A 9,744-nucleotide genomic window follows, 5' to 3' on the forward strand; every position below is an offset into this window, starting at 1 on the left:
CCTGCCCTGCCCTGTGGCTTCAAGAGGTCCAGATCTCTGCCCTGGAATTGCATTATGACCTCTGACAGAGTGAAATAAATCCTGGGCTCCACTCAGCTCCTCAGATTGCTGTAACTTGCCTGTGAGTTTGGGAACTTCCTAGTATTAGTTGTCCTAACCGGAACCTGGGGGAAAAGCATCCCCCCTCACAGAGGACGAAGGAGGTGAGCTGTTCTCACACCAGCCCGGAATGTAACCATCTTCCTTCAGTGTTCCCTGCAACAGTCAGCACCTCCTTGTTCTCTGCCAAGGAAGCCCCTGTTTGTAGGAAAGTGACAAGCATGGAGACAAGCCCAGGGTAAGCTATGGACACAGAGAGGCCCCAAGAGCCTAGAGCTGCCTGGAAATTGTGAAAGAGGAGGAGCTCCCAGGAGGATGGAGTTTGAGGAAGGGGCACATTCTTTCTCCAAGCCCCAGCATGTGGACAGGCCTCATCTCCCTATCCAAGCCCATGTGATGCACATGCCAGGACAAGCATTACACAAGGACTGAGGGAGACAGTGGGCAGTGGTGTGTGAGGGCCAGAGCGTCTCGTGGCTGCAGTGGATGGAGGGCTCAGAGAAAAACAACACGTCTAAGATGCTGCCATTTTTTTTTTGAGACCAGAGAGAAGCATACAAAATGTGGAAGGGTATGTGTGTGTGCATGTGTTCGTGTGCAGGGTACTGCAAGAGGAAGCTGGGGCTGGTGAGTGACATCTGGGGTCCCTGCAGTTGAAGCAGTTATGCAGTGGTGGTGCTGAGAGGCTCCTTTGTTCATGTCCTCTTGAGTTTGCCCCTGTGGTTAGACGCTGAGCTTGTGGCTCATGGGCTACTGAGGAGGAGGGTGGCCAGTGCCCTGGAACCTGACACCATCGGATCAGCAGCACTGCTGTCCCCAAAGGTCCCTGAGGCTGCCTCCTGCCGACTCTGGCATAGTTTTCCTGTCTCTTGCCTTTCCTAGCTCACTCTCAGGCCTTAAGCATCCTCTTCACTCAACTGCTGTAGTCAGCCCTCCACCCAGGGGCCTCTTCTGGGTCTTCTCTTCCCACATCCCTTCACCCAGTCCACAAGCAAATCCTCTGCCCTGGAACACCACACACACACTGAGCCTGGCCACCCGTTCTGTCTGCCTGCCACCAGCTTTGTCCAAATTGTCCTTAGCTCCTGCCTTGGAAAATCACCCGGTCCCTAGCCCAGTTCTTTCTGAATGGCTCCTCTGCACACTGCAAGCTGGTGTCTTACAGTGTTCCTTCCCCTCCTGTTGGAGTAACATTGAAGCTCCCAGGGAGGCCTTTGAAGTACCTCATGCTGGGCACTGCAGTACCCCTCCCCACCCTGGCTCCTCACCCTGCCTGCTGGCTTCATTGCTCTTTCTCACATCCACCCCTAGTCCCTAAGCACACCCCTGCCTCAGTGCATTTGCCCCTGCAGTTCACCTGGGCCACTTCCCCTAATCCCCCATGGTTTGCCATTGAACCTCTCCATGAAGGCTCTTATGACTCTCCTAACTCCAAGCAGTCTCCCCACTGCTTGCTTACTCCTGCTGCTCTGCTTCATGGCTGTCTCCATCTGAAACGGCCTTAAGAGTTTATTATCTTACTGATTCTCTCTGCTTCCCATCAGCTCCTGGGTGAATTCATGAAACCGGGGGCCATGACAGCTGTGTTTACTCCTGGCCCTGCCTGGAATGGTGCAGGTATCCTGGTCTAGAAGAGACAAAAATAAAGGTGTTTATGTGTTGAGTGAGGAGTGCTGGGTAAGTCCAGTCAAGGCCTCTGTGTCTTATTAGAAGTAAGTCTTCACAACAGCAAAATTCAAGGGACAGTGCAACCACACCTGTGTACTCAATGCTCAGTCTCGAGGGCCTTTTTCTTTAGTCTGTCTGTTCTATACCTTGTTCACCCATGAGGATTATTCAAAAGCTAATACAGTGACTGTGTGTGCTGTGGGGGAAGTGGCTTAGAAATATTCCCTGGCAAGTGTTTCCCAGACTGTCCCAGTTTCTCTGCTGCCCTGCACCCTGAGTCTTCCGGGCTCTGTCTGCTCTCATTAAGATTAGCCCTCGAAGAGATCTGCTAAATACTCCCACGGAGGTCCAGATGGCTGAGCTTGACAGGCACTGAGAGGCAGGAGTTCATTCTGGATTTGAGCGGTGGGTGGGGCCTGACTGTCAGACAGGCAGAGATGACCAAGCTGTCCTCAGGCGTCCTGGTCACAGCTGGGCTGGGCCCTGTGTTGCTGCTGCTGGGTGCTCTGGGACAGTGGGGCTTGGGTGGAAGCCATGGAAGGAATGCTTTTTGAGTCAGCCAGGACCTGGGGTACTTTGGGGAGAGCCAATGAGTCTTAAGAATCAGCCCTCGTGGTGATTCTCATTTTTGGTGGAAAAACACTGGAGTTAGCAATCCTGGTGTCCAGTGGGTGGGTAGGCCACCTCCGTGAAACTAGGTGGCCATCAGCGCAACATGGCCAGTGGGCTCACCCCTCAGGACCTCAACTCTGCTTTGGAACATGACTTTGCCCGGAATTGGCAGACTGCCATTTCATTGGCAGGGTTTTCTTTGGGTTGCATGGCTTTGGCCACACTGCTTATACAGTTATCTAAGATGGAAAACTACAGTGAGAAGAAAATGACACAAAGCAGACTTGGCCTCACATAATAAAACCTGTCCCCAAACTGAGATCTTAACTGACCACTCTCACGACAGTGACACACAGACTCCTTGTGGCCTCTGAAGATGCTCAGCCCCTGAGCCCAGGTGCCACCAGTATGCCACTGTATCTGGGATGTGGGCTGCTGCCCAGGAAGGAACTGGAATCTGACTGAGGCCCCTGGACATGGGTCCTAAGTTCTTCCAACCCCATCTCAGATCTCTACCAACTCTCTCTCTCTCTTTCTTTCTGACTACATTTCTTGATTTGTATGAGAAATTTTGGAGAGTCCCTGCTCAGGCTAGGTGGATTCCAGAGCTCCTGGTTTGCACCTTTGATCACCTGGAAACTCAGGAAAAAACTTAATATGCATCCATATCCTTGGGGCTGGGAGATGGCTCAGCACTGAAGAGGGCCTACTGCTCTTGCCCAGGTTTCATTCCCAGCACCCACATTTGGCAGCTCACAAACACCTGTGACTCCAGGTCTAGGGGATCTGACACCCTCTTCTGGCCTCTGCAGGCACTGTGCAGGGTACATAAACTCTCTTTTCACACACACACACACACACACACACACACACACACACACACACACACTAACTAACACAAATCTAGACTCTTGGGCCTCATCCTAAAGCACATACAGCCAAGGTCCTGACCTGAAGAGTGTTCATTACTGTGACTTAAACATTGCGGGCACGGCCAATTTAAAGCTTGCCGTGTGGCAACACTGAACACACTGGGAATAAATGTACGTGTTTTCGGTAGCAGAGCTGGTACAGGCCAGTTTCCACATCGCACATAGGTCCCTTTGTCTGAGCTCTAGCTTAGCTGCTGCCTCAGCAGGTGCTGGCAAACAGCTCATTATGAGCGGCCATGGTTATTCCCTCCTGCTGCAAGGGGAGCTTGGGGTATTTGATGCTTTGACAGGACTTTGTCGTTGAAAAGTTCACACTTGAGAGCACACACAAATCACAAGGCTGGGGAAAGAGCTCAGTCAGTAGAGCGTTTGCTGGGACAAGAGGAGGGCCCAAGTTTGATCCTCAATATCTGTGTCAAAATGCTGGGTACAGTAATGTGTCCTTATAAAACAAGTGCTGGAGGTGGGAACAAGAGGCTGTCTAGGGCTTGTTGGTCAGCTAATGAAAATTGGCAAGCTCCTCAGTCACTGTGTTGCAGTGGGAGATCAGCGAGATCTCAATGATGGAGGAAAGTATCTGGCCTCCGGCTTCCATATTCATGCATGTGTACACACAGAGACACAAGAAGAGCGCAGTGAAGGTCTCACTGTTAGGGATGTTTACTGGTATCCTGGGGTACATGAACCTAGGCTGACTACACCTGGCAGGCCGTATGTGCCACAGCTATGCAGGAAATAAGAACCGTGACCTCCAATGATAGTCCCTGAAAACCCGGGCAGAGAAGGCACGCCCCACTGATGGTTCCCATTTGCTTTGAACCAAAAGGCGCAGGGATCCGAGGGTGCTGCTGTCCTCCTGGCATTTCCTGGGTGAGTTCTCTTCAAAACTTTGATCAGTGGCAAAGCATAATTGTGACAGGAAACAAGTCTTAGGGTTGGGTTGTCGGGGATTGAATCTCAGCACTGCCATCCGTGTGACCCTGGGCCAGTTCCCCAACCACTGTGCTGCTCAGCAAGACTGTGAATTAAGCCTTTGCCATGTGCGATGTGGAAGAGAAAAGCAGCGAAATGCATGGGAAGCACACTTCTGAGGACTCGGGGGAAGCCATCACTGTGCCAGGAGCTGGAGAGCTCGTGGGGAAGCACACTGCCTCCCACAGGTGGGGCAGTTTTCATGATGGTGACTTTCACACGTGTCCCTGTAACCCACAGGTGGTCTTTTCTGTGAAGGAAATGTCAAAAACATTGTCTCAAAACAAACAAACCAACCAAAACAACAACGAAGTTTTCTTCCTATAAAACACCTCCTATAGATTTATTTATTTATTTCATTATTTTTATTTTTCTAGACAGAGTTTCTCTGTATAACCTGGGCTCACTTTGTAGACCAGGCTGGCCTCAAACTCACAGAGATCCACCTGCCTCTGCCTCTGGCTCCAGAGTGCTGGGATTAAAGGCATGAGCCATCAGGCCAGGCTGATTTTAGTTATTTTTTAATCTGGAGGAATTTCTTGGCATGTTTTGGTTTAAGAGGTGAGCTAGCTCCCCATAGCCTTCCTCCAGTGGCTACCCTTCCTCTTTGTTAGGACAAAGCTGGTGTTCCGCATCTCCAGACACTCCTAACTCTTGAACTCCCAGACCTGGAAGACAATAAATGTCTATCAGACACGGGTGACACTGCGTGTGTTAGGCACTTGCTTACAACTTACAGGCCTGTCTAAAAAATGTGAGTTGTGGAGCCACACGCCCTTAAGTGCCCAGGAAGGGTGCTGTGCAGGACAGAGGCCCCCTGGACCTCCTGGGAGTGATAAACACAACTGACTCTCAATGACACCGTCTTGAATGCACGTCCTCTTAGGTGAGGTTTTCTCTTTTGAGGTTTGTGGCAATTTGGGGGGAAAAAAAATTAAAAAGGGCAAGAAACCCAAAGATGAGCTGCAAAACTTACCAAAACGTATTCACACCTGAAGGCCGTTCGTGGTTGAGAAAGAGGTGAAGATGCAGGATTAAAGTGGTGGCTGCGAACAGTTTACCTCAGAGCACACTGTGCAGCCTCTCTGTGACTGCTGCCACCGGCTCACATGCTGCAAGTCTCTGCCTAAAATGCAGCTATGCATGCTGACCGTCCCTGAGAGAGAGCAGCAGAGTAACTCGTTGCCACAAAAGGTGGTCCCTCCCAGTACTGAGTTCTGCGCACTCGTCACTGTATAGGACGTGTATGGTATACAAAGTAGGCATAAGTCAACTCTTGGCACCAAAGCTTCCAGTGAACAGGCAATTAGTGGGTAGTTTTTGACCAATGGAATCTTTATGCAAACTTTCAGCTGGATGGTTTGAGGGGAGAGAAGGTCAGTACCCGCACTCTGCAAGGTTCAAAGGTCAACTGTGAATGGTTTTTATGTAAACTGCTGATATTTTTGTTATAGCAGCTAGCGTTAGTAAATCCCAAGGCACCGTATAAGCACAGTGCCCATTAAAGAAGCTGGGCACTGGTCAAAGAGGTGATCATTTGTCCAGTCAGTAGTATTCCAGAGCTGCTGGGGTACTAGCCACCTATGGCACCGCCATTGCTGTGGGTGTCGTGGGAAAGTAGTCAGTAGATTCAGATATGAACCCCAACTCTGGAGGCCGAGTTCTACATCATGGAGTACTGTTCACAGATGAGGCTGTGTCTGGCCAACCCAGAAATGGTACAGGCTGCACACAGAAATGTCTCTTCAAAGCTACGCCAGGCACCTGGGCTAGTTTAGAGTAAAGAGCAAAGGCCTTTCTACTGCCTTCATACTCACTGGCTCCTCATGATAAAAGGAGTCCAAGAGCAGAGGCGAATGTTATTTCCTGTCTCTGTGGGCTCTGTTAGTATCTCTTGGTTGTGGTAAACAAATTTAAAACCTTCCCAGGATCTGCCTCACAGGTGGCTTTGGGCCTCGTGAGCCAGGATGAACTAACCCAAAGGGTTTTGGGGGTACCTCGTGACCCATCATGTTCTCTTACCCAGCTGTCCTGCAGGCTGCTGCCTGGGCTTTCTGAAGCACACTCCCCTAACTCTCCACAAGTCACTTGAAAAGTTTGCCTGTCTTTGTTAGCCTTGACCTCGAATTGTTGCTGGGAGTCTGAGTGTTCTTTGTTCCAGAGTTTTCTCATTGTTTTTTCTCTCCAACTGTAGAAAGCATCTCTCGCCAGGCACACCCTACTGTTTTTGTGAAAATTATAGCCTGCAAATAACTGCTTGAGTCAATCGCCAGGCGAGGTGCTCTCTGCAGAAGGAAGATTCCAGCTGCTGACAGTCTGTAGGCTTTATTTTGGGAGCAGAGTTCATCAAGGAAAGAACAGGATTTTCAGGTGCACCCTCCCCACCCCCCACTTTGTAGCAGACAGCATGAGGAAAAGCCTAAGGAAAGGCCCACCCCACCCCTGAGCACACCGCAGTCCCCACTTTGGACTCATGTTTGATGCGTTGTCTTGACAGTACTGTTCCCTGTTCAATCAGATAAGACCCACCAAAAGGTCAGGGTGCCAAAGGGCATCTGAGATTTGTGCTCAGACTGTACCTGCCTCTAGCACCTGGACAACTTGGCAACCCAAGAAGCATTTCGGACTCCACTGAGGAGAATGTGACATATTTTCATCTACCCCTTCAGTCTCATCTGAGAAACACAATGCCTATCTATAGATTCACAAATCATTCCATCCATCCATCATTATCTATCTGTTTTGTCTGTCTGTCTATCTATCTCTATATAGCTAATTGCAGCATCTATATCTAGATAAGCAAGTAGAGACACACAGCCCACCCTCAAGAGCATTAGTTGCCTAGTCTTGGGCAACCAAGAGAGGTTTATGCTCCTCTCTCATCAAATCCTCCAATTAGCTAACTGGATCGACTGGGTTATGTTTTAGGTTTGATGAACAATAGCTGCTCAGAATTAGCATAAATTACTATCAGAAGTGTGACTTCACAGATACTTTACAGTGAGAGCTGGCTGGACACACAGGCTCAGCCCAGGTCTACTGACCAACATGTGCAAGGCTTTGATCATTTGGATGCACGTGGCAGTTTGAAGAGCATTAACCTAGGCTATGTAGCATCCTCAGTAGCATGATTCCTTCTGTTGTCAGTAGTTTGACATTTCACATCTTATGCAGCTTTTTCAAAACTGGACCTGGCATAGTTCATTGGAGCCACTGGACTGAGTTTCTGAAAACACTAGGGGCCCAGCAGAACCCTCTATTAGGCCTGGTTTCTAGTAGCTGTTTAATTAATAGCTGAGCTAAATCTGTAGTGCCGGGCCCCCTAGGAAGACTATCTACCTTCTGAACATGAAAAAGTTAAGGTTCCAGTAGACAGAGAAGGGCTCACACAGGTAGGACTTTACCCTTTAGGCCCAGGTTCTACTTTGCTTTTTTCTGAGGTCATTCCTAAGGATACATTCTGATGCTCTACAGCAAGGGGATTGTGAGTCTCCTCATCCATAATACTCTTTGGACTCAGGTGTCAAATCTACAGTGAGGTCCTGTATACAACAGGGTGGAGAGCTGGGGTACTCTAAACAGCACAGTCCTAGCTTCACCCTGCAGGCACAGGCCCCTCTGCCCCCACATGTCTCCAGGGAGAGCTGATGGCCGCATCGAACCACGCATTGAGACCGGCTGAACACCTGCTGCTCATCCCCCAGCCCTACCTCCCCAGGACCCAGTTTGAAGATGTAGCCGCAAAGGCCCATGCAGAAGTGCTGTGAGGCAAGGCTTACGCATAATGATTTCCGGGTTGTGGGCCTGTGAAGTTGGAGCCATTTCCCCTGACTCCCCATCCCGCAGGCGTTGGGTCCTGGCCATCCACCTGGAGCTGGTTAGATGTGTTCCGAATATAGAGAGACACATTAGCAGAGGAGTGCTTGCCTCCACGGAGGCCACCAGCTGGGCACGGTAATCAGGAAGGGCAGGGTGTCTGCGTAGGGGAACCTGGACCACAGGAATGCTCTGAGCCTCCCCTGAGATCCACAGGAAGACAGGCAGATGAGGCATCTTCCTTTCCATAAATTCCTCCGCTTCTGGCCTAGGCTTGCAAGAGATTTGCTTCTTCGAGGACTTAGAGACCGGAAGGGCAGAGGTCTCTCCATGCGGACCCTCCACCATCTCCCACACTCTTGCTGCTCATCAGTGCTGCTCCACAGTGGAGCCAGCTCAGAGGTGGCAACCTTTGCCTACCACCTTTGGCTTTTGGGGAGTTGCGGCAATGCAGCCTGCCAGGGTACAGAGCAGTTTGGTGCAGTTGAGCTCAGGGTACATCTTTACCCACATCCTGACTTAGATGCTCCGGCCGGAAACATGGGCAGGCAAAGGTGATAATGGTAGACAGTTTCAGTATATCCTTTACTGGGCTTTGCTCTAAATATTTTCCATGCGTGAAGTCACTGTGTCTTCTAGCCCTAGGAGTATAAAGTCCTGACATGTGTCATGCTTCACAGACAGTGCAAAGGAAGAAGTTACCAGGCGATTGCTGGGGACCACAATCGCTGGTGAGTGGAAAGGCCTTTCCGGCCACCTGCTGGGGTTCCCCAGGGGAAGGCAGCATGGCCTCCATAGGGTACAAGAGAACCTGAGCACAAAGGACATGAGCTGTAGGCTCTGCTTGGTGCCATGGTCTCAGACCTGAAGTTTTTGGGAAATGACATGGAGAGAAGATAGATCCTGACAAGTAGGTGCCTGAGTCTGTGGCAGAGAGGACCATCTCCTACAGGGTGGGGAAACATGCTGTGGACTCTGCAGGAAAGAGAGGAGACCCGGACGTGAGAGTCGGGAAACACAGAAGGCCAAGAAGCTGTTTTACATGCAGGGCAAAGGTGGATGCGAAGGCTGAAGTATTATGGCTAGATGGGAAGAGGCAGCCAATGAGCAGCCAATGGAAGACGACTGCAGAGCGCATGCTCACACTGGCTCTATGTCCAGGCTGGGCTTCAAGCCCAGATGGCCACCTCTCTGTATGTGTTACAGGATGTGGCAGGGGCACAGTGGGCTAAGGCAGTGTTCTGATTCTGGAGGGTGGCAAGGAAGCAGCCCCTATCCTTTCCTGGGTGCTATGGCTCTTTCTAAGAAGCTTGCCAAGGTGGCTAGTGTGCTTTGGAGGGGACTTCTGTTGGCTTTGATGGCCTTTTGCACCCCCCCAGCCCCCCACACAGCATGACCCAAGCTGTCATCTCTACACAGGTCTTAGAGATGCTTGAGGCGGCTGGGTGGCCTGCAGTGCAGGTGTTGCTGGGCAGCTGTGACTACCTACCGGAGGTGACCTCACCTCTCAGGACTCTCCAAAGCCCCAGGGAATGGATGAGTCTGGGTACCAGTATATTGTCGTGCACAAGGCATTTGTAAGAGAAAACAAATTTCTTAAGTTACAAATCCATGAGGACTGTGTTAATACCTCCCAAAAGAAAAC

The sequence above is a fragment of the Psammomys obesus genome, unplaced genomic scaffold, assembly GCF_907164565.1.
Source record: "Psammomys obesus unplaced genomic scaffold, mPsaObe1.curated_primary_1811, whole genome shotgun sequence".
NCBI lineage: Eukaryota > Metazoa > Chordata > Mammalia > Rodentia > Muridae > Psammomys > Psammomys obesus.